The sequence below is a fragment of the Somniosus microcephalus genome, chromosome 7, assembly GCF_052327205.1.
Source record: "Somniosus microcephalus isolate GS21.2 chromosome 7, FLI_Smic_1.0, whole genome shotgun sequence".
Taxonomy (NCBI): Eukaryota; Metazoa; Chordata; class Chondrichthyes; order Squaliformes; family Somniosidae; genus Somniosus; species Somniosus microcephalus.
Window position 1 is genome coordinate 261174619 of NC_140993.1, and position 18686 is coordinate 261193304.

General features: G+C 46.4%; 1 protein-coding gene across 1 annotated transcript in view; it reads right to left on the reverse strand.

Annotated features, from left to right (window-relative positions):
* The window catches only part of zhx2a (zinc fingers and homeoboxes 2a), a 114925-nt gene that overhangs the window by 32191 nt on the left and 64048 nt on the right, over positions 1–18686 (reverse strand). Inside the window, exon 2 of the mRNA XM_085993683.1 lies at positions 2358–2446. The gene's annotated coding sequence lies outside the window, so the exon portion shown is untranslated. The remainder of the gene's footprint in view (positions 1–2357; positions 2447–18686) is intronic.

Below are 18686 nucleotides of genomic sequence, written 5' to 3' on the forward strand. Positions count from 1 at the left end.
TTCAAATCGCTCCATGGCCTCGGTCCCTCCCTGTCTGTGTAACCTCCCCCAGCACCTACATACCCTCCGAGACCTTTGCACAATTCTGGTCTCTTGCGCATCCTCGATTTCCATCGCCCCCATCATTGGCGGCCGTGCCATCAGCTGCCTGGGCCCTAAGCTCTGGAATTCCCTCCCTAAACCTCTCCGCCTCTCCCTCTTCCTTTAAAACGCTCCTTAAAATCGACCTCTTTGACCTGTCCTAATATCTCCTTATGTGGCTCGGTGTTAAAGTTTGTTTGATGACACTCCTGTGAAGCACCTGGGGACGTTTTGCTGCATTAAAGGCGCTATTTAAATGCAAGATGCTGTCGTAAAGCAGCTGAACTCAGCTTTTTAGGGCGAGGTGAAGCAGCCTCAGTTTCCATTTTTTTTTGTTCAGTTCAACCTAAGTTGACCTCGCCTGATTGAACTCAGACCAGATGTGAACGATGGAAATCTCTGTGCCAAAGACAACAGCGCAAGGGGATAGCTGGACTCAGCTCTAACTTCATCATCAGCTTTAGATTTCTTGACAAAACTGAAATTGTGCCTTTTTAAAAAAAACAAGAAATGTAGTTGATTGAAGCCTCATTTTGACTTGAGATTAGTTTAGATGTATCTGTTTCAGCTCAGCATTGTACCATACTTAATGCCATCCCCTATGTAGCCCTTTTCTTGTACTTAATAGTAGGAGTTAGGCCTTTTCTGCCCTCTGATTCTAGATTTTTCAATTCCATATTTCAGATTCCGTCTTTCGGATGAGACGTTAAACTGAAGCCCCGTCTGCTCTTTCAGGTAGATGTAAAAGATCCCATGGCACTACTTCAAAGAAGTGCAGGGGAGTTCTCCCTGGTGCCTTGGCCAAATTAGGCCAGCGATGACCGAAAAATGGACACAACATTTTGCATTGATTTAGGCTGGGACCGGTTTCTGCGAATACAGCTGTTTTTTCTTAACTCTTATGTGGCCTCGCTGAATTAAAAAGGAGCCACTACCAGGATAACATTCGTTATAGAAATGCTTCAGTTTTGTCATTATTAAACATATGGTTAAAAAAGTCCCAAACAACAAATTGTATTTATATATAACGTTCCCGCTAAGTGGTCTGGAGGTCCCGCGCAGGCCGCTCACCGGCTTTTAAAATGGAAGAAGCCACATATGCGCGAAAATTTGAATGGGCCACGCAGCAACTTAAAGGGACCGCACACGGGAAAAAAATTAAAGGGAACATTGTTTATACAGCGCCTTTAACGTAGTAAAACGTCCCAGGGCGCTTCACAGGAGCGATTATCAAACAAAATTTGACACTGAGCCACATAAGGAGATATTAGGGCAGATGTAGGTTTTAAGGAGCATCTTAAAGCAGGAGAGAAAGGTAGCGAGGCAGAGCGGTTTAGGGAGGGATTCGTTCACGGGATGTGGGCATCGCTGGCAAGGCCAGCATTTATTGCCCATCCATAGTTGCCCATGAGAAGGTGGTGGTGAGCCGCCTTCTTGAACCGCTGCAGTCCGTGTGGTGAAGGTACTCCCACAGTGCTGTTAGGGAGGGAGTTCCAGCATTTTGACCCAGCGACGGTGAAGGATCGGTGATATACTTCTAAGTCGGGATGGTGTGTGACTTGGAGGGGAACTTGGAGGTGGTGGTGTTCCCATTCGCCTGCTGCCCTTGTCCTTCTAAGTGGAAGAGGTCGCGGGTTTGGGAGGTGCTGCCGAAGAAGCCTTGGCGAGTTGCTGCAGTGCATCTTGTAGATGATACACACTGCAGCTGCTGTGCGCCGGTGGTGGAGGGAGTGAATGTTTAAGATGGTGGACGGAGTGCCAATCAAGCAGGCTGCTTTGTCCTGGATGGCGTCGAGCTTCTTGAGTGTTGCTGGAGCTACACTCATCCAGGCAAGTGGAGAGTTTTCCATCACACTCCTTACTTGTGCCTTGTAGATGGTGGAAAGGCTTTGGGGAGTCAGGAGGTGAGACACTCGCCGCAGAATACCTAGCCTCTGACCTGCTCTTGTTGCCACAGTAATTATGTGGCTGGTCCAGTTAAGTTTCTGGTTAATGGTGACCCCCCAGGATGTTGATAGTGGGGGATGAGAGCTTAGGGCCGAGGCAGCTGAAAGCAGGGCCGCCAATGGTTTACTTCCCACTATTTAGACGGTTCCAGCTACGTACCGTCCAAAACCACACTAGATTCAACTTGTGTGCATCTCGATCTTTGCCACGATATGTTTGGCTACAAACAGCGACAGCGCTTCAGAAAAAAGAAAGGAAATAATTCATATTGAAAGTGCCCTTTTGCCAATTAGATGCTGTGAAAAAAATCATTCAAAAAAAAATCTTACCTATTCATAGTCTTAATCTGCTCTTCTCTTCAAGTCAGTCAAGGAACCACTTCACTGATATCAGCAAGAGATGACTGGAATCATGGTTGCTAAGAGAAAGGATCCCAATTAATTTGATGGGGGTTGGGGCAGCTTACATAGAAGATACGATTTTATATACATGAATTCAAAATTAATTTCTAAAATGCATTTCTAATCTTGTATCACATAGTATTCAAATGGGACAGTGTAGACATTACTGAACTGAGGATTACTGTATAATTCTAAGAGTTACAAAAATGAGATATAGATTCACATACTAGTGTCTTCTAAGTCACTCCTTTCCCCCCCCCCCCCACTGTTTCCAGCTTTACAACCGCTGGTTAGAGGCAGACATTTTGTAGAGAACTTTGCTTGACGTAAAGTACTCTTCCTATGACATCATGAATAAGAACAATTGCACGCGAGCATTACTTCACATTGATGCTGTCACTGGAGCAGAACGTTGCACAGGGAAACATTCTACTCAGAAGTCTGCTCAGCAGAACCTAAGAAATAGGAGCAGGAGTAGGCCATAGCGTCCCTCGAGCCTGCTCCGCCATTCAATGAGATCATGGCTGATCTTCTACCTCATCTCCACTTTCCCGCTCTATTCCCATATCCCTTGATTCCCTTAGTATCCAATAATCTATCTATCTCTGTCTTGAATATACTCAATGACTGAGCATGCACAGCCCTCTGGGGTAGAGAATTCCAAAGATTCACCACCTTGCCCTTTAGAGGAACTCATTGATGGAAGCTGCTGATCCTTCATTGCTGTGGTGTTCTGGAATTGAAAGCCCTTAGGCTTGCTTAGCCTATTGGGAGCCTAACAAAACTTGGCCGTACTGTAAATGCAGCGCGTCCAAGACCTAGTGAGCTCCCTTTACCATAGAACCATACAGCACAGAAGGAGGCCATTCGGCCCATCGCGCCTGTGCTGTCTTTTTGAAAGAGCTATCCAATTAGCACACCACCCTCCCCCCTGCTCTGTCCCCATAGCCCTGCAAATTTTTCCTTTTTAATCAATTCCCTTTTGAAAGTTACTATTGAGTCTGCTTCCACCACCCTTTCAGGCCGTGCAGTCCCCGATCACAACAACTCGAGAATTTTAAAACTGAGGTGTTGCTGGGCCGGGAGCCAATGTAGGTCAACGAGCACAGGGGCGATGGGTGAACGGTACTTAGTGCGAGTTAGGACACGGGCAGCAGAGAAAACATATTTGGAACTGATTTTCTCCCAAGTTTATAGCCGTAAATGCATTAATGATTTCAGGAAAGAGAACAGTTAGTAATGCATTGACTATATTAGACGGTGTACTTATTGTGTTTTCAGACCACAAGCTGTGTAAAATGAGTGGCTTCAGACTGGGTGCCAGACAGATACAGTACTACTCTTTATTCAATGTTGTTTAATTCAAATTATACGATAATGCGATCTTTTAGCACTAAATTCCGCTTTGCTGTGTCATTTATGTTGCTTAATTTAAATTAATAGATAATTTTTTTTTAATTTTAAGCACAAAAAATTGACTTTAAATTATCAGGACTGGATTGTACCAACAATTTTTTTTTTAATATAATCAAAAAGCTGAAACTCTCAAAACCAATTTTGTAGAAAGTTCAAGTCGTCAACAAAATGCCTTTCATCGGCACCATTTCCCCCTAGTGGTTTTGCCTCTAAAATAGAAAACATTCTTTAAATATCTTAAGAATCATTCTAGGTCCAGTGTAGTACTAAGCTAACCAGAACAGATTTGATTCAGGGTCTGTGTTAAATTAGCTGAATTGAGCCAGGAGAACAAATGCGACACTGCAATTAGCCGCAAATGCCCCCAGAGCAAGGAAAGGGGGTTCGAATCCTGATCGCTCCCCAGTGACCTCCACTGTGAAAGTGCACCTGTATGGAGGTCAGATGAGGACGAGATAAGCTCAGCTCTCTATGGCGAGAAGGCGTGCCAACACTTGCTGGTTGGGTTCACATGGGCAAGATATCAGCGGGCTCCTGGTGTCTGTGGAACTGAGTTCCAGATAGATTCAGTAACTTCAGGAGAAGGCAATGTTGAGTCTGTGTGTCCCAGTTATGTTTAGGATCAATCACTGGACACAGACAACAAGAATAACTTTTAACAGGTCTTTACTATTCGGAGGTCAGGGCTGAACTGCCCAGCAAATCCTTACACAACACTTATATACCGGTGTGGTCACCACCGGTATTACAGTATACAGCAGCCAAGAGAAAGTAGTACATCTCTTAAAGTAGTTCTCTTAAGGTGGAACAGGTTATATACACCACAATCCTCCCTTTTTAGCTTAACAGTTATATCCCCATTTAACATACATAATAACATATATACAACTTCATGCAAAACAGTTCAAAGATTCAGTCTCTGAGGAGGCCTCCTGATTCGAGTTGGATAACGCCTTTCAGAGGTCTCTGATTCTCGTTGTTGGGGTGACTCATCTAGTTGGTCTCTTATGGATTGGACATCATCATCAGGTACATTCACTTCTGAGGTAGATGCTTCAGGTTCACTAACTTCTTCCACGGTTGTCTCTGCCGTAACCATGGGTTCGACCCTTGTTTTCGATTCTACCAGTTGGTCAGCATGACGCCGTATTACATTTTCACCAACATCTACCGTGTACATCAGGGGTCCTTGTCTGGCCCGAATTGTTCCAGATTGCCATTTCTCGTTTTTATAATCCCGGGCTAACACTGGTTGTCCTATTTCGAAACTCCGAGTGGTCTTGTTATTTATATGCTGGAACTGTTTGTTCTCAACTTCCCTCCGCACATTTGGTTTTAACAATTCCAACCTGGACCGCAACCTCCTGTTATAGAACATCATGGCAGGACTTTGGTTTGTCACTGCATGGGTGGCGTTTCGCTATGCCAGTAGGAATTTGTCCACCTTGTGTTGTAGTGGAATCTGATCTTCGCTCATGGCCTTTATCGCTTTTTTGAATGTTTGTACAAATCTCTCAGCCAACCCGTTTGTAGCCGGATGATATGGGGCAGAGGTATAATGTTTCACCCCATTCTTCTTCATGAATCTCTGGAATTCTTCTGACACTAACTGCGGTCCGTTGTCTGAACATATTTGTTCTGGCAATCCATTTCTTGCAAATATCGTTCTTAACATCGCGATCGTCTTTTCCGAGGTAGTGGTAGTCATCTTAATCACTTCTGGCCATTTAGAATGTGCGTCCACCACAATTAAAAACATGGAGTCCATGAAAGGACCAGCAAAGTCAATACGTACACGTTGCCATGGGGTTGAAGGCCATTCCCATGGATGCAGCGGTGCAATCGGAGGTGCATTTTGCACTTTTTGGCACCCTGAGCAGCTTTTCGTCAGCTCCTCTATCTGTTGGTCGATACCCGGCCACCACACATAAGCCCTAGCAAGGCTTTTCATCTTGACTCCCCCCAGATGACCTTCATGCAGTTCCTTTAGAACTCTCTCTCTTAACTTAGGAGGAATAATCACCCTTGTTCCATACATCAATGTTCCTTGACAGACGGACAGCTGTTCTCGTCTTGCTGAGAATGCCGGTAACAGTGGATCACCATGTGCTGGCCGTCCCTTCACTGTCACTTCGTAGACCCTGGACAGTGTCGGGTCGTTCCTGGTTTCTCTTTCAATACTTGCATTGGTGACTGGTAAACATTCGATGATGGTCGAGTGAAATAACTCAACAGGGTCAACCGTCGGTGCCTCCTCCTCTGTAGCTGGTGGCAGGCGCGACAGCCCATCAGCATTACCATGCTGCTTTGTACCTTTGAATTCTATCTGAAAAGGGACCATCTCTGGAGTCTCTGTGCTGTCATCACCGAAACACCCTTCTTAGGGTTAAAAATGGATACCAACGGCTGGTGGTCTGTCAGAAGCGTAAACTTTTGGCCCTGCAGGTAATGATTAAACTTCTTTACTCCCCACACAAGGCTGAGAGCCTCCCTATCTATCTGAGCATAGTTGCGCTCAGCGGAGGTCAATGATCTGGATGCGAACGCAACTGGCCTCTCCTGGCCATTTGGCAACTTGTGTGAGAGTACTGCCCCAATACCATATGGAGAAGCATCACAAGCCAAACGAATAGGCAGCGTTGGGTTGAAGTGAGCCAACACTTCCTCTGAGGTGATCAATGCCTTGCTTACGCGAAAGGCCCTCTTACAGTCCTCGCTCCACTTCCATGGTACTCCCTTCTGCAAAAGAGCGTTCAGCGGGTGCAGCACCATGGATAATTTTGGCAGAAACTTATGGTAATAGTTAATCAACCCTAGAAACGACCTCAGTTGGGATACATTATCCAGAGCGGGAGCCTTCACAACAGCTTCGATCTTGTCAGGAGACTTATGAAGCCCCTCCTGGTCAATGACATGACCACAGTACGAGATCCGCTTCTGAAAGAATTCACATTTCTGGCGATTAACTCGAAGACCATATTCTTTCAATCTGGTGAGCACCAGTTCCAAGTTTGCAAGGTGTTCCTCGTCATCATCTCCTGTAATCAGAATATCGTCCAGGTAACATTGTGTACCTGGAATTCCCTGTAATACCTGCTCCATGGCCCTCTGCCAAATTGCTGGAGCCGATGCCACTCCAAAAACCAGTCTATTATAAGCCTCTATGCGTGTTGATCGTGAGATACTGGCGTGACTCTTCCTCAACTTCCATCTGTAAGTACGCCTGCGCCAGGTCTATCTTGGTGAAGTGTTTCCCGCCAGACAACGAAGCGAAGGTATCCTCAATCCGCGGAAGCGGATACTGCACCGTGTGAAGCACCGGATTAACAGTGATCTTGAAATCTCCACAGATGCGAACCTTCCCCGGTTCCCCCGGCTTGTTGCTCGATGAACGCTTCATGACGGGGACAATGGGCGTGGCCCACTCACTCCAGTCTACCTTAGACAGTACTCCTGAACGTTCTAGCCCTTCCAGCTCAGCTTCCACAGCAGGTCGTATTGCATAAGGTACCGGTCTGGCTTTGAAAAATTTCGGGTTTGCATGTTCTTCAACCTTGATGTTTGCCGTAATTCCTCTCAGTGTTCCTAGTCCCTGTTGGAACACCTCTTTAGCATCGTCCAATATTCTGGACAATCGTTTAGGTTTGACATCTTTTGTACCGGAATCTACCGTTAGTGCTTTTAAGGAATGCCAGTCCATATTTATTTTCCTAATCCACTCCCGTCCCAGTAGTGGTGGACCTCCCTCAGGTAGCACATATAAGTCCATTCCTCGGCTTTCTTTGCCCTTGTGGACCACCTTTACCTCTATCTTCCCGATGGGGTATACTCTTTGCCCCGTGTATGTTTTCAATACAATCTCCGTATCCCGTAGGGGAATATGTGTGAATAACCTTTTGTAATCTTTCTTATTCATGACCGTCAATGCCGATCCAGTGTCCAATTCCATCTTCACTTGGACTCCTGCTATCTGAAGTGTGACCCAAATTGTTTGGAGGTCTGCTTCCTTACCAACATTGTGTACTCTTAGACTACCCAGTTCATTACTGCTGGAGTCTGAATCTGACTTCTGTTCGTTCGAACTGTTCTCTGTCACCTTGTGTACCTTTCTGTACTTTTCCTGCGGTGACTTTTTGTTGCTGGTCTTCTTTCCTGACCGGCATACTTTAGCTATGTGACCAAGCCTGCCACATTTTCTGCATTCCTGATTTTTGAACCAGCACTGGTTCTGATCGTGTGTTGTCTTTCCACAACGATAACATTTTACTGTACTCAAGACCATTTGATTGGTGCAGAGTTCCGGTGACCGTAGCTGCATTTCCGCAGTGCCTCTCGCTGCGGCTTCTTGCGATGTTGCAATCGTGACAGCTTTATCAAGCGTAAGGTCATTCTCCTCAAGCAGTCGCTTTTGTGTTCCTTTTAACAATCCACACACAAATTTATCTCTCAGCGCATCTGCTAGTCCTGTTCCAAACTGACAGTACTTCGATAGCTTACGTAGTTCAATTAAAAATTCAGCGTTGCTTTCGTCTTTCAACTGCGTTCTCCTGTAAAATTTAAATCGTTCCGCTATCATCAGCGGCGTGGGGCTTAAATGATTTTTCAGGACAGTAACAATATTCGCGAAAGTCTGATCCGCCGGTTTATTTGGTGATAGAAGGTGCTTCAATAGCCCGTATGTCTTCGCACCCATTGAGCTTAATAAGGTTAGTGCTTTCTCATCATCTGGTACCTTATTTGCTTTACAATAAACTTCCATGCGTTCTACATACGTGGTCCAATCTTCGATATCACTATCAAAGGTATTAATGCTCCCATGTTTAGGCATCCTTGCAAGTTTTTAATTTTTTTTTTCAAAATGGCGGCTTCCCGCGCTTGTCTTCTTCCCCCGCCTACTAAAATGGCGGCTTCCCGCGCTTGGCGGTCTTTCCCGCGCTCGTCTTCTTCCCCCGCCGACTACAATGGCGGATTCCCGCATTTGCCTTCTTCCCCCGCTGGCTGCAATGGCGATTGCCTTGCTGCTGCTGTTCTCGCCTCCCCAGCGGTTCTCACTCTCCGACGCTGCTTTGCCTCGCAGCCCCGCTTGCAGCCCGGTCCTTTACACCGGCTGCATTTGAATTCTCCGCGGCTCTCGTGCCTTAAGCTTCTCAACTCCCCGACGCTGCTTTGCCTCGCAGCCCCGCTTGCAGCCCGGTCCTGTACACCGGCTGTGTTTGAGTTCTCCGCGGCTCTCGAGCCTTAAGCTGCCCCAGTCGCTGTGCCTCTCGGCCTCGATTGCAGCCCGGCCCTTTCTACCGGCCGTGGTCGAGCTCTCTGCCCTTATTCCTCCGTTTTCCCTCCCCTACTCCACAGTCAACGCGGCCGACTTTCTGCTCGTGTCGCTGATCGGCTTACCCACCACCGTGGTAGAAGGGATGATCACTGCCTGTCGCTGATGGAGGGCTTCGTGGTCAGAATTCTTTTTCTTTTTAACCCGGGTTCTCGATGCCTCCCGTGCGATGGTGCTCAGCAGGATGATGAGGGCGGATGCCTCTTCTCGACGCCCGTTTTGAGGACGAAGCTGCCTTGGATGTAAAATTGCCGCAGGGTAAGATCGGACTCGTCGCCACTGTTGAGTCTGTGTGTCCCAGTTATGTTTAGGATCAATCACTGGACACAGACAACAAGAATAACTTTTAACAGGTCTTTACTATTCGGAGGTCAGGGCTGAACTGCCCAGCAAATCCTTACACAACACTTATATACCGGTGTGGTCACCACCGGTATTACAGTCATAGAGTCATAGAGTTTTACAGCACAGAAAGAGGCCCTTCGGCCCATCGTGTCTGCGCCGCCCATCCATCCCTGTCCAGTCTAATCCCATTTTCCAGCATTTGGTCCATAGCCTTGTATGCAATGGCATTTCAAGTGCTCATCCAAATGCTTCTTGAATGTTGTGAGGGTTCCTGCCTCCACCACCCTTTCAGGCATTGAGTTCCACATTCCAACCACCCTCTGGGTGAAAAAGTTCCTCCTCAAATCCCCTCTAAATCTCCTGCCCCTTACCCTGAATCTATGCCCCCTTGTTATTGACCCCCCCACTAAGGGGAAAAGTTCCTCTTTATCTACCCTATCTATGCCCCTCATTATTTTGTACACCTCAATCAGGTCCCCCCTCAGCCTTCTCTGCTCCAAGGAAAACAACTCCAGCCTGTCCAGCCTCTCTTCATAGCTGAGGCGCTCCATCCCAGGTAACATCCTGGTGAATCTTCTCTGCACCCTCTCCAAAGCAATCACATCCTTCCTATAGTGAGGCGACCAGAACTGCACACAGTACTCCAGCTGTGGCCTCACCAGCGTTTTGTACAGCTCCATCATAACCTCCCTGCTCTTATATTCTATGCCTCGGCTAATGAAGGCAAGTATCCCATATGCCTTTTTAACCACCTTATCTACCTGCTCCGCTGCCTTCAGGGATCTATGTACATGTACACCAAGGTCCCTCTGACCCTCTGTACTTCCTAGGGTCCTACCACTCATTGTGTATTCCCTTGCCTTATTTGTCCGTCCAAAATGCATCACCTCGCACTTTTCAGGGTTAAATTCCATTTGCCACTTTTCCGCCCATCTGACCAACCCGTTTATATCGTCCTGTAGCCGGAGGCTTTCCTCCTCGCAATTTACCACCCCACCAATTTTCGTGTCATCTGCGAACTTACTGATCATACCTTTTACATTCTCATCCAAATCATTTATGTAGATCACAAACAGCAAGGGACCCAGCACCGATCCCTGAGGTACCCCACTGGACACAGGCTTCCAGTCACAAAAGCAACCTTCGACCATCACCCTCTGCCTCCTGCCACTCAGCCAGTTTAGGATCCAACGCGCCAAGGCACCCTGGATCCCATGGGCTCTTACCTTCTTGACCAGTCTCCTATGCGGGACTTTGTCAAAAGCTTTACTGAAGTCCATGTAAACCACATCCAGTATACAGCAGCCAAGAGAAAGTAGTACATCTCTTAAAGTAGTTCTCTTAAGGTGGAACAGGTTACATACACCACAGGCAAGAAATTCATTAAAAAGAAAGGAATTGTTCAATAAAGATAAGACTACCGAAAGTGAGGAATTGACTTAACAGGTTGCAACTTAGCTGTTGCCCTCTTAAGATAGCAGCTGCATAATGAGTGATTACAGGATACAGCTCGCAACGATTGAAAATAATCCCATGAAAATTGCTGTCACCTTTCTCCGTGATATAAAATATTTTCACTTGTGATACCGATTTGTGACCACACTTATAAGGAGAGATTTGAGATATGAGGCTATTTTCCACTGGAACATAGAAGGCAAAGAGGAGACTTAATAGAAGTCTTTAAAATTACAAAAGGGTTTTGATAGCGTGAACAGGAAAAGCCTATTTTCTCCAGTTGGGGATTTAGAGATGAGGAGTCATGAATTTAAAATCGTCACTGAGTGAGGCTAGAGGTTAGGGAAAATTTCAGAGTTTTTTGGAGAATGGCACCTTTTTAAGTAGCATTATATAGTATATACAGCACAGAAACAGTCTATGCGGCCCAACCAGTCCATCCTGGCATTTATGCTCCTCTCGAGCCTCTTCCCGTCTTTCCTCATCTAACCCCATCAGCATATTCCCTTCTCACTCATGTGCTTATCCAGCCTCCCCTTAAATGCATCTGTGCTATTCGCCTCAACCACTCCCTGTGGTAGCGAGTTTCACATTCTCACCACTCTCTGGGTAAAGAAGTTTCTTCTGAATTCCCTATTGATTTCCTGGTGACTATCTTATATTCTGGCACAGGGCATGGTTGAGGCAGAGGCCATTGCACCTTTTCATGATAAGTATCTGAATCAGATGAAGATACAGGATTATGGGGAGAGAGTGGGGCAGTGGAATTAACTTGGGATTGTTCTAGCAAGAGCCAGCACAGACATGGCCACCTTCTGTGCTGTAAAATTGTATAGTTCTGTTTCCATTTGCGAATCAGATGATTAGCCACTCTTGCAGGGGTGGTCACTACATGTATCAGAGAAGCAGAGTTGGCTTAATTCTGGTATAGTTCAATGAAACAGAACTCACCATTTCAACTTTTATCAATGGCACAAGCATTGATGCTCTTTTTGTACTTTATCACAAATGGAAGACGTAGTGTGTAAAAAAAGCAGCATAAACTGTCACCAGTGAGAACCCCTAAAAATTAACTGGACCAGCCACATAAATACTGTGGCTACAAGAGCAGGTCAGAGGCTGGGTATTCTGCGGCGAGTGTCTCACCTCCTGACTCCCCAAAGTCTTTCCACCATCTACAAGGCACAAGTAAGGAGTGTGATGGAATACTCGCCACTTGTCTGGATGAGTGCAGCTGCGACAACACTCAAGAAGCTCGACACCATCCAGGACAAAGCAGCCCGCTTGATTGGCACCCCATCCACCACCTTAAACATTCACTCCCTCCACCACCGGCGTACCATGGCTGCAGTGTGTACCATCTACAAGATGCACTGTAGCAATTGCCCTTGAGAAGGTGGTGGTGAGCCACCTTCTTGAACCGCTGCAGTCCTTGTGGTGAAGGTACTCCCACAGTGCTGTTAGGGAGGGAGCTCCAGGAATTTGACCCAGCGAAGATGAAGGAATGGTGATATATTTCCAAGTCAGGATGGTGTGTGACTTGGAGGGGACCTTGGAGGTGGTGGTGTTCCCATGCGCCTGCTGCCTTTGTCCTTCTAGGTGGTAGAGGTCACTGGTTTGGGAGGTGCTGTCGAAGAAGCCTTGGCGAGTTGCTGCAGTGCATCTTGTAGATGGTACACACTGCAGCCACAGTACGCCGGTGGTGGAGGGAGTGAATGTTTAAGGTAATGGATGGGTCCAATCAAGCGGGCTGCTTTGTCCTGGATGGGGTCGAGCTTCTTAGTGTTGTTGGAGCTGCACTCATCCAGGCAAGTGGAGAGTATTCCATCACACTCCTTACTTGTGCCTTGTAGATGGTGGAAAGGCTTTGGGGAATTAGGAAGTAAGACACTCGTTGCAGAATACCCAGCCTCTGACCTGCTCTTGTAGCCACAGTATTTGTGGATGGTCCAGTTATGTTTCTGGTCAAAGGTGACTGCCCCCCCCGGCCCCCCAGGATATTGATGGTGGGGGATTCGGCGATGGTAATGCAGTTGAATGTCATGGGGTGGTGGTTAGACTTGGAGATAGTCACTGCCTGGCACTTGTGTGGCATGAATGTTACTTGCCACTTTATCAGCCCAAGCCTGAATGTCGTCCAGGTCTTGCTGCATGCGGGCATGGACTGCTTCATTATCTGAGGAGTTGTGAATGGAACTGAACATTGTGCAATCATCAGCGAACATCCCCATTTCTGACCTTATGTTGGAGGGAAGGTCATTGATGAAGCAGCTGAAGATGGTTGGGCCTAGGACACTGCTCTGAGGAATTCCTGCAGCGATGTCCTGGGGCTGTGATGATTGACCTTCAATCACCACAACCATCTTCCTTTGTGCTAGGTATGACTCCAGCCAGTGGAGAGTTTTCCCCGATTCCCATGGACTTCAATTTTACTGGGGCTCTTTGATGCCACACTTGGTCAAATGGTGACGTGATGTCAAGGGCAGCCACTCTCACCTCATCTCTGGAATTCAGCTCTTTTGTCCATATTTGAACCAAGGCTGTAATGAGGTCTGCAGCCGAGTGGTCCTGGCGGAACCCAAACTGAGCAGCAGTGAGCAGGTTATTGGTGAGTAAGTGCCGCTTGATTGCACTGTTCGATGAGATGTTCCATCACTTTACTGATGATTGAGAGTAGGCTGATGGGGTGGTAATTGGCCGGATTGGATTTGTCCTGCTTTTTGTGGACAGGACATATCTGGGCAGTTTTCCACATTGTCGGGTAGATGCCAGTGTTGTAGCTGTACTGGAACAGCTTAGCTAGAGGCACGGCTAGTTCTGGAGCACAAGTCTTCAGGACAACAGCTGGGATGTTGTCAGGGCCCATAGCCATTGCTGTATCCAGTGCACTCAGCCGTTTCTTGATATCACGTGGAGTGAATCAAATTGGCTGAAGACTGGCTTCTGTGATGGTGGGGACGTCAGGAGGAGGCCGAGCTGGATCATCCACTTGGCACTTCTGCTGAAGATGGTTGCAAACGCTTCAGTCTCATCTTTAGCACTTGTGTGCTGGGCTCCACCATCATTGAGGATGGGGATATTCATGGAGCCTCCTCCTCCCGTTAGTTGTTTAATTGTCCACCATCATTCACGACTGCATGTGGCAGGACTGCAGAGCTTTGATCTGATCTGTTGGTTGTGGGATCGCTTAGCTCTGTCTATAGCATGCTGTTTCCACTGTTTAGCATGCATGTAGTCCTGTGTTGCAGCTTCCCCAGGTTGGCAACTCATTTTTAGGTATGGCTGGTGCTGCTCCTGGCATGCTCTTCTGCAGTCCTCATTAAACCAGGGTAGGTCCCCCGGCTTGATGGTAATGCTAGAGTGAGGGATATGCCGGGCCATGAGGTTACAGATTGGTGGAATGCAATTCTGCCGCTGCTGATGGCCCACAGCGCCTCATGGATGCCCAGTTTTGAGCTGCTAGATCTGTTCTGAATCTATCCCATTTATCACGGTGGTAGTGCCACACAACACGATGGAGGGTGTCCTCAGTGTGAAGACGGGGCTTCATCTCCACTGTGCGGTGGTCACTGCTGCCAATACTGTCATGGAGAGATGCATCTGCGACGGGTAGATTGGTGAGGACGAGGTCAAGTAGGTTTTTCCTTCATGTTGTTTCTCTCACCACCTGCTACAGGCCGTCTGGCGGCTATGTCCTTCAGTACTCGGCCAGCTTAGTCAGTAGTGCTGCTACCGAGCCACTCTTGGTGATGGACATTGAAGTCCCCCACCCAGAGTACCCTCAGTGCTTCTTCCAACTGCTGTTCAACGTGGAGAAGTACTGATTCATCAGCTGAGGGAGGGTGGTAGGTGATAATCAGCAGGAGGTTTCCTGCTTGACCTGAAGCTACGAGACTTCATGGGGTCCGGAGTCAATGTGGTGGACTCCCAGGGCCCCTCCCTCCTGACTGTATACCACTGTGCTACCACCTCTGGTGGGTCTGCCTTGCTGGTGTGACAGGACATACCCAAGGATGGTGATGGAGGAGCCTGGGACATTGGATGAAAGGTATGATTCTGTGAGTATGACTATGTCAGGTTGTTGCTCGTCTAGTCTGTGGGACAGCTCTCCCAATTTTGGCACAAGTCCCCAGATGTTAGTGAGGAGGACTTTGCACGGTCGACTGGGCTGGGTGTGCCGTTGTCGTGTCTGAAGCCGGTGCCTAGGTTGATGCTGGGTGGTCCGTCCGGATTTATTATTATTGTTTTTTGTAGCGGTTTGGTAGGGCATTTCAGAGGGCAGTTAAAAGTCAATCACATTGCTGTGTGTCTGGAGTCACATATAGGCCAGACCAGGCAAGGACGGTAGATTTCCTTCCCGAAAGGACATTAGTGAACCAGATGGGTTTTTACGACAATCTGGTAGTTTCATGGTCACCATTACTGATACTAGCATTTTATTCCAGATTTATTCAATTAACTGAATTTAAAAATTCCAAAGCTGCTGGATTACTAGTCCAGTAACATAACCACTATGCTACCGTACCCGTATCTCCTTCATTTACAAGGCTCATCAGGAGTGAGATTAAATGCTCACCGCTCACTTGGTTGGGTGCAGTTGCAACACTCAAGAACAGAGCAGTGCACTTAATACACACCCCTGCCTCTGGACTCCCATGTCAACTGCTCCACCACCAGTGCACCGTGGCTACAGTATGTAGTAGGTCCAGGGTGGACTGCAGCAAATCACCAAGCTTACTTCGACAGCGCCTCCCCGCCCTGTGAACTCTTATCACCTACCAAGATGGACAAGAACAGCAGGATCATGGGAACACCATCATCATCTCCAACTTCCCCCAAGTCACACACCATCCTGACTTGTAGGCGTACACCGCCGTTCCTTCGCCGTTGTTCGATCAAAATTCTGGAATTGCCGACGTAACGCCATCCTGGGAGCACCTTCATCACCAGTACTGCAGCGGTTCATGGGGAAGGTCCATCACCACCTCCACCTCAGTGCAGTTAAGGATGATCAATAAATGTGGCCTTTCCAGTATCGCCCGAATCCAGAGAACCAATGACATGAATCAGTCATTCATGAAAAAAGGACTTATGAAATAATACTGAGCGGCCTGCGGGTGGCGCTGTTCAGGGAGAGTATAAATACTCGGGCATGGGCCCAGCTTGCGCAGGACATTCTTAACAGGAACTAGAAGGACACAACTAGACCTCCATGTTGTAAAACAGTTGATTAATGCTTTGTTTAACGCTTAGACCAAGTGCCTAGTAGTTTTCTTACGTCAACCAATTTTTAAAAAAAGTTTGTACTCTAATCATTTGCTGTTTGAAAGGTTCCCATTGTTTCTCCATCCCCCCAAATTAATCTGGTTTAGTTCCCTAGTTCACTGAAATTTTATTTTCCAGTCAAACTCCTTTATCTTTAACTGTTCCTTCTCCTTTTCTATTTTTATTTCAAGCCTAGTCATCTTTGATTCCTAGATGTTCCCCCAGCCTTACATTACCAACTTGCCTCACTTCATTTCCCAGAACAAAATCTGACGCTGCTTCCTTCCTTATTGGACTAAAAACATACTGATCTAAATAAACAGCCTGGGACAAACTCTTCCCCTTCTTTGCCAGTGACACTTCTTTCACCCCAGTCTATGTGACTAATTAAAGTCAATCATTATTATGCCTCTGTTATTTTTGCATGTTTCTTTAATTTGTCTACATGTCTCACATTCTATTGCCATTCCACTCTTTGGCGGTCTATAATAAATTCCCAACACAGTCATAGTTCTCTTATTCCTCAACTCTAACCAAATAGATTCAGCTTTTTATTTACCATCCCCTATTGAGCCTTACATTCTAGTTCTGAAATGGAATTCCATCCTTCCAGCTTTTCCTCCTACTCTATCCTTCCTGAATATTTTGACACCAGAAATGTTTAGCTCTCAGTTCTGCCCTAGCCTAAGTCATATCTCAATTAAAGGTACTGGCCCGGATTTTGTGGTAGGAATAACAGTGAGGCTACCTGCGCTCACTTAAACTTCCGGCTTCCACACATGCACAGTTAAACGTGGAAATCAGGAGGTTGCTGCCTGAGTTGCCCTGATCCTCCAGAAGCTGTGCTATACCAGTACCTCGCCGAGAGACCCGGCATTAAAACACATGAAGGGTCTGAAGTTGCAGTAATTACCCACTAGATACCCACGACAGAAAAAGTTAGGGCTTGTCCATTCAAATATAAGTGAATTTTTAATAGCATGAGAAGTCTTAATTACTGCCAAACGACTTCTCTGGCATTGAAAATTAACTTTTACAAGTGTGGAGTCTCATTCCTTCAGATTTTAATTATCGTTGGAGATTTTTTTTTAATGTTATTTTTTTTAACTTTTCCTGTCTCTTTTATCTCTCTCTCTCTTAATCCCAGCTTTCTTTCCCTCTCTTAATTTTGCTTTCGGTACAGGACTTGGCATTGAATTAACTATTCTAACTTACACTTCCTGGTTCAGACTCTGCGTGCCTCAGTGAGGATTCTTCAATCTGATTGGTTAGGGAGTTATACAGTTGCTTGCTCTGTTCACACAGGTCCCAGATCCCCTGTAGAGGGCCCCACACTGTTTTGGATTTATAATAACCGCAAATCGCAGTGCAAAATCCCACAGAAAGTCTGCAGGAAAGTGTAAGTATAATGAATGGCTAGCGCGCTTGCTCGCCACAAAATCTGGGCCAATATATCGTACTCCGTGGGTTCTAGTGCTCTGTGGAACTGTACCATGAGTTACTGCTGCTCAACCTTTATGTGTGCGTGCTTGCGTTTCATCTGGTGCCTGACGCTTAAATAATCTGAAACAACAGTACGCATCAGTTGGCAGACAAGTGAAGGTTCAATAAACTATAGAAGTTTTAATTGCTTGAAATAACCAAAATAAGATGACAAAGCACAATTCCTGATATTTGAATCGCTTACAGTGAGAGTTGTTGTATTGTTGACTGCACGTATTCTTGTAAGATTTTAAATCATGGTATAATTCCTTTGATACCTTGATTATAAAACATGCAGGATTGGACAACTCTGAAAGAATGTAAACAACATGAGGTTTTTTTTATTATAAGGCTGTGCAGTTATTTTTAACATCTTCAAATCTGTACTTCCTATGCTGCTAGGTACAGAACAATTCTGTGAAATGTACATTTTGGGCAAAGAGGTTCACTTGTTTGGATTAATCGATCTGTACCGCTAAATTGTCACCAATGCCCACGGGCAGAAAATGATGTGGTTAGACCACACTGCATCAGAAACAACTGGGAATTAGCAACTCTGTTTAAAATATCACAGTTGTCTTATTCGATAAAGCCATGGTGTGGAGATGCCGGAGTTGGACTGGGGTGGACAAATGTAAGAAGTCACACAGCACCAGGTTATAGTCCAACAGCTTTATTTGAAATCACAAGCTTTCGGAGCGCTGCTCCTTCGTCAGGTGAAGTGGAGAAATGCATAAAGACACAGCTTATATAGTCAGAGAATCATGTCAGATGTTTACAGGTAATCTTGCCAACTGCCATTTATCACACCTCGGCAGAGAGATAATCACAGCAATCAAAGCATCTGCAATATTTGACCCCTTGTGACCCCACCTCATTGTTCTTTGATGTAATGTTTTCCTGACTGACCTGTTTGGACACCATTCACACCTTTGATTGCTGTCATTATCTCTCTGCTGAGGTGT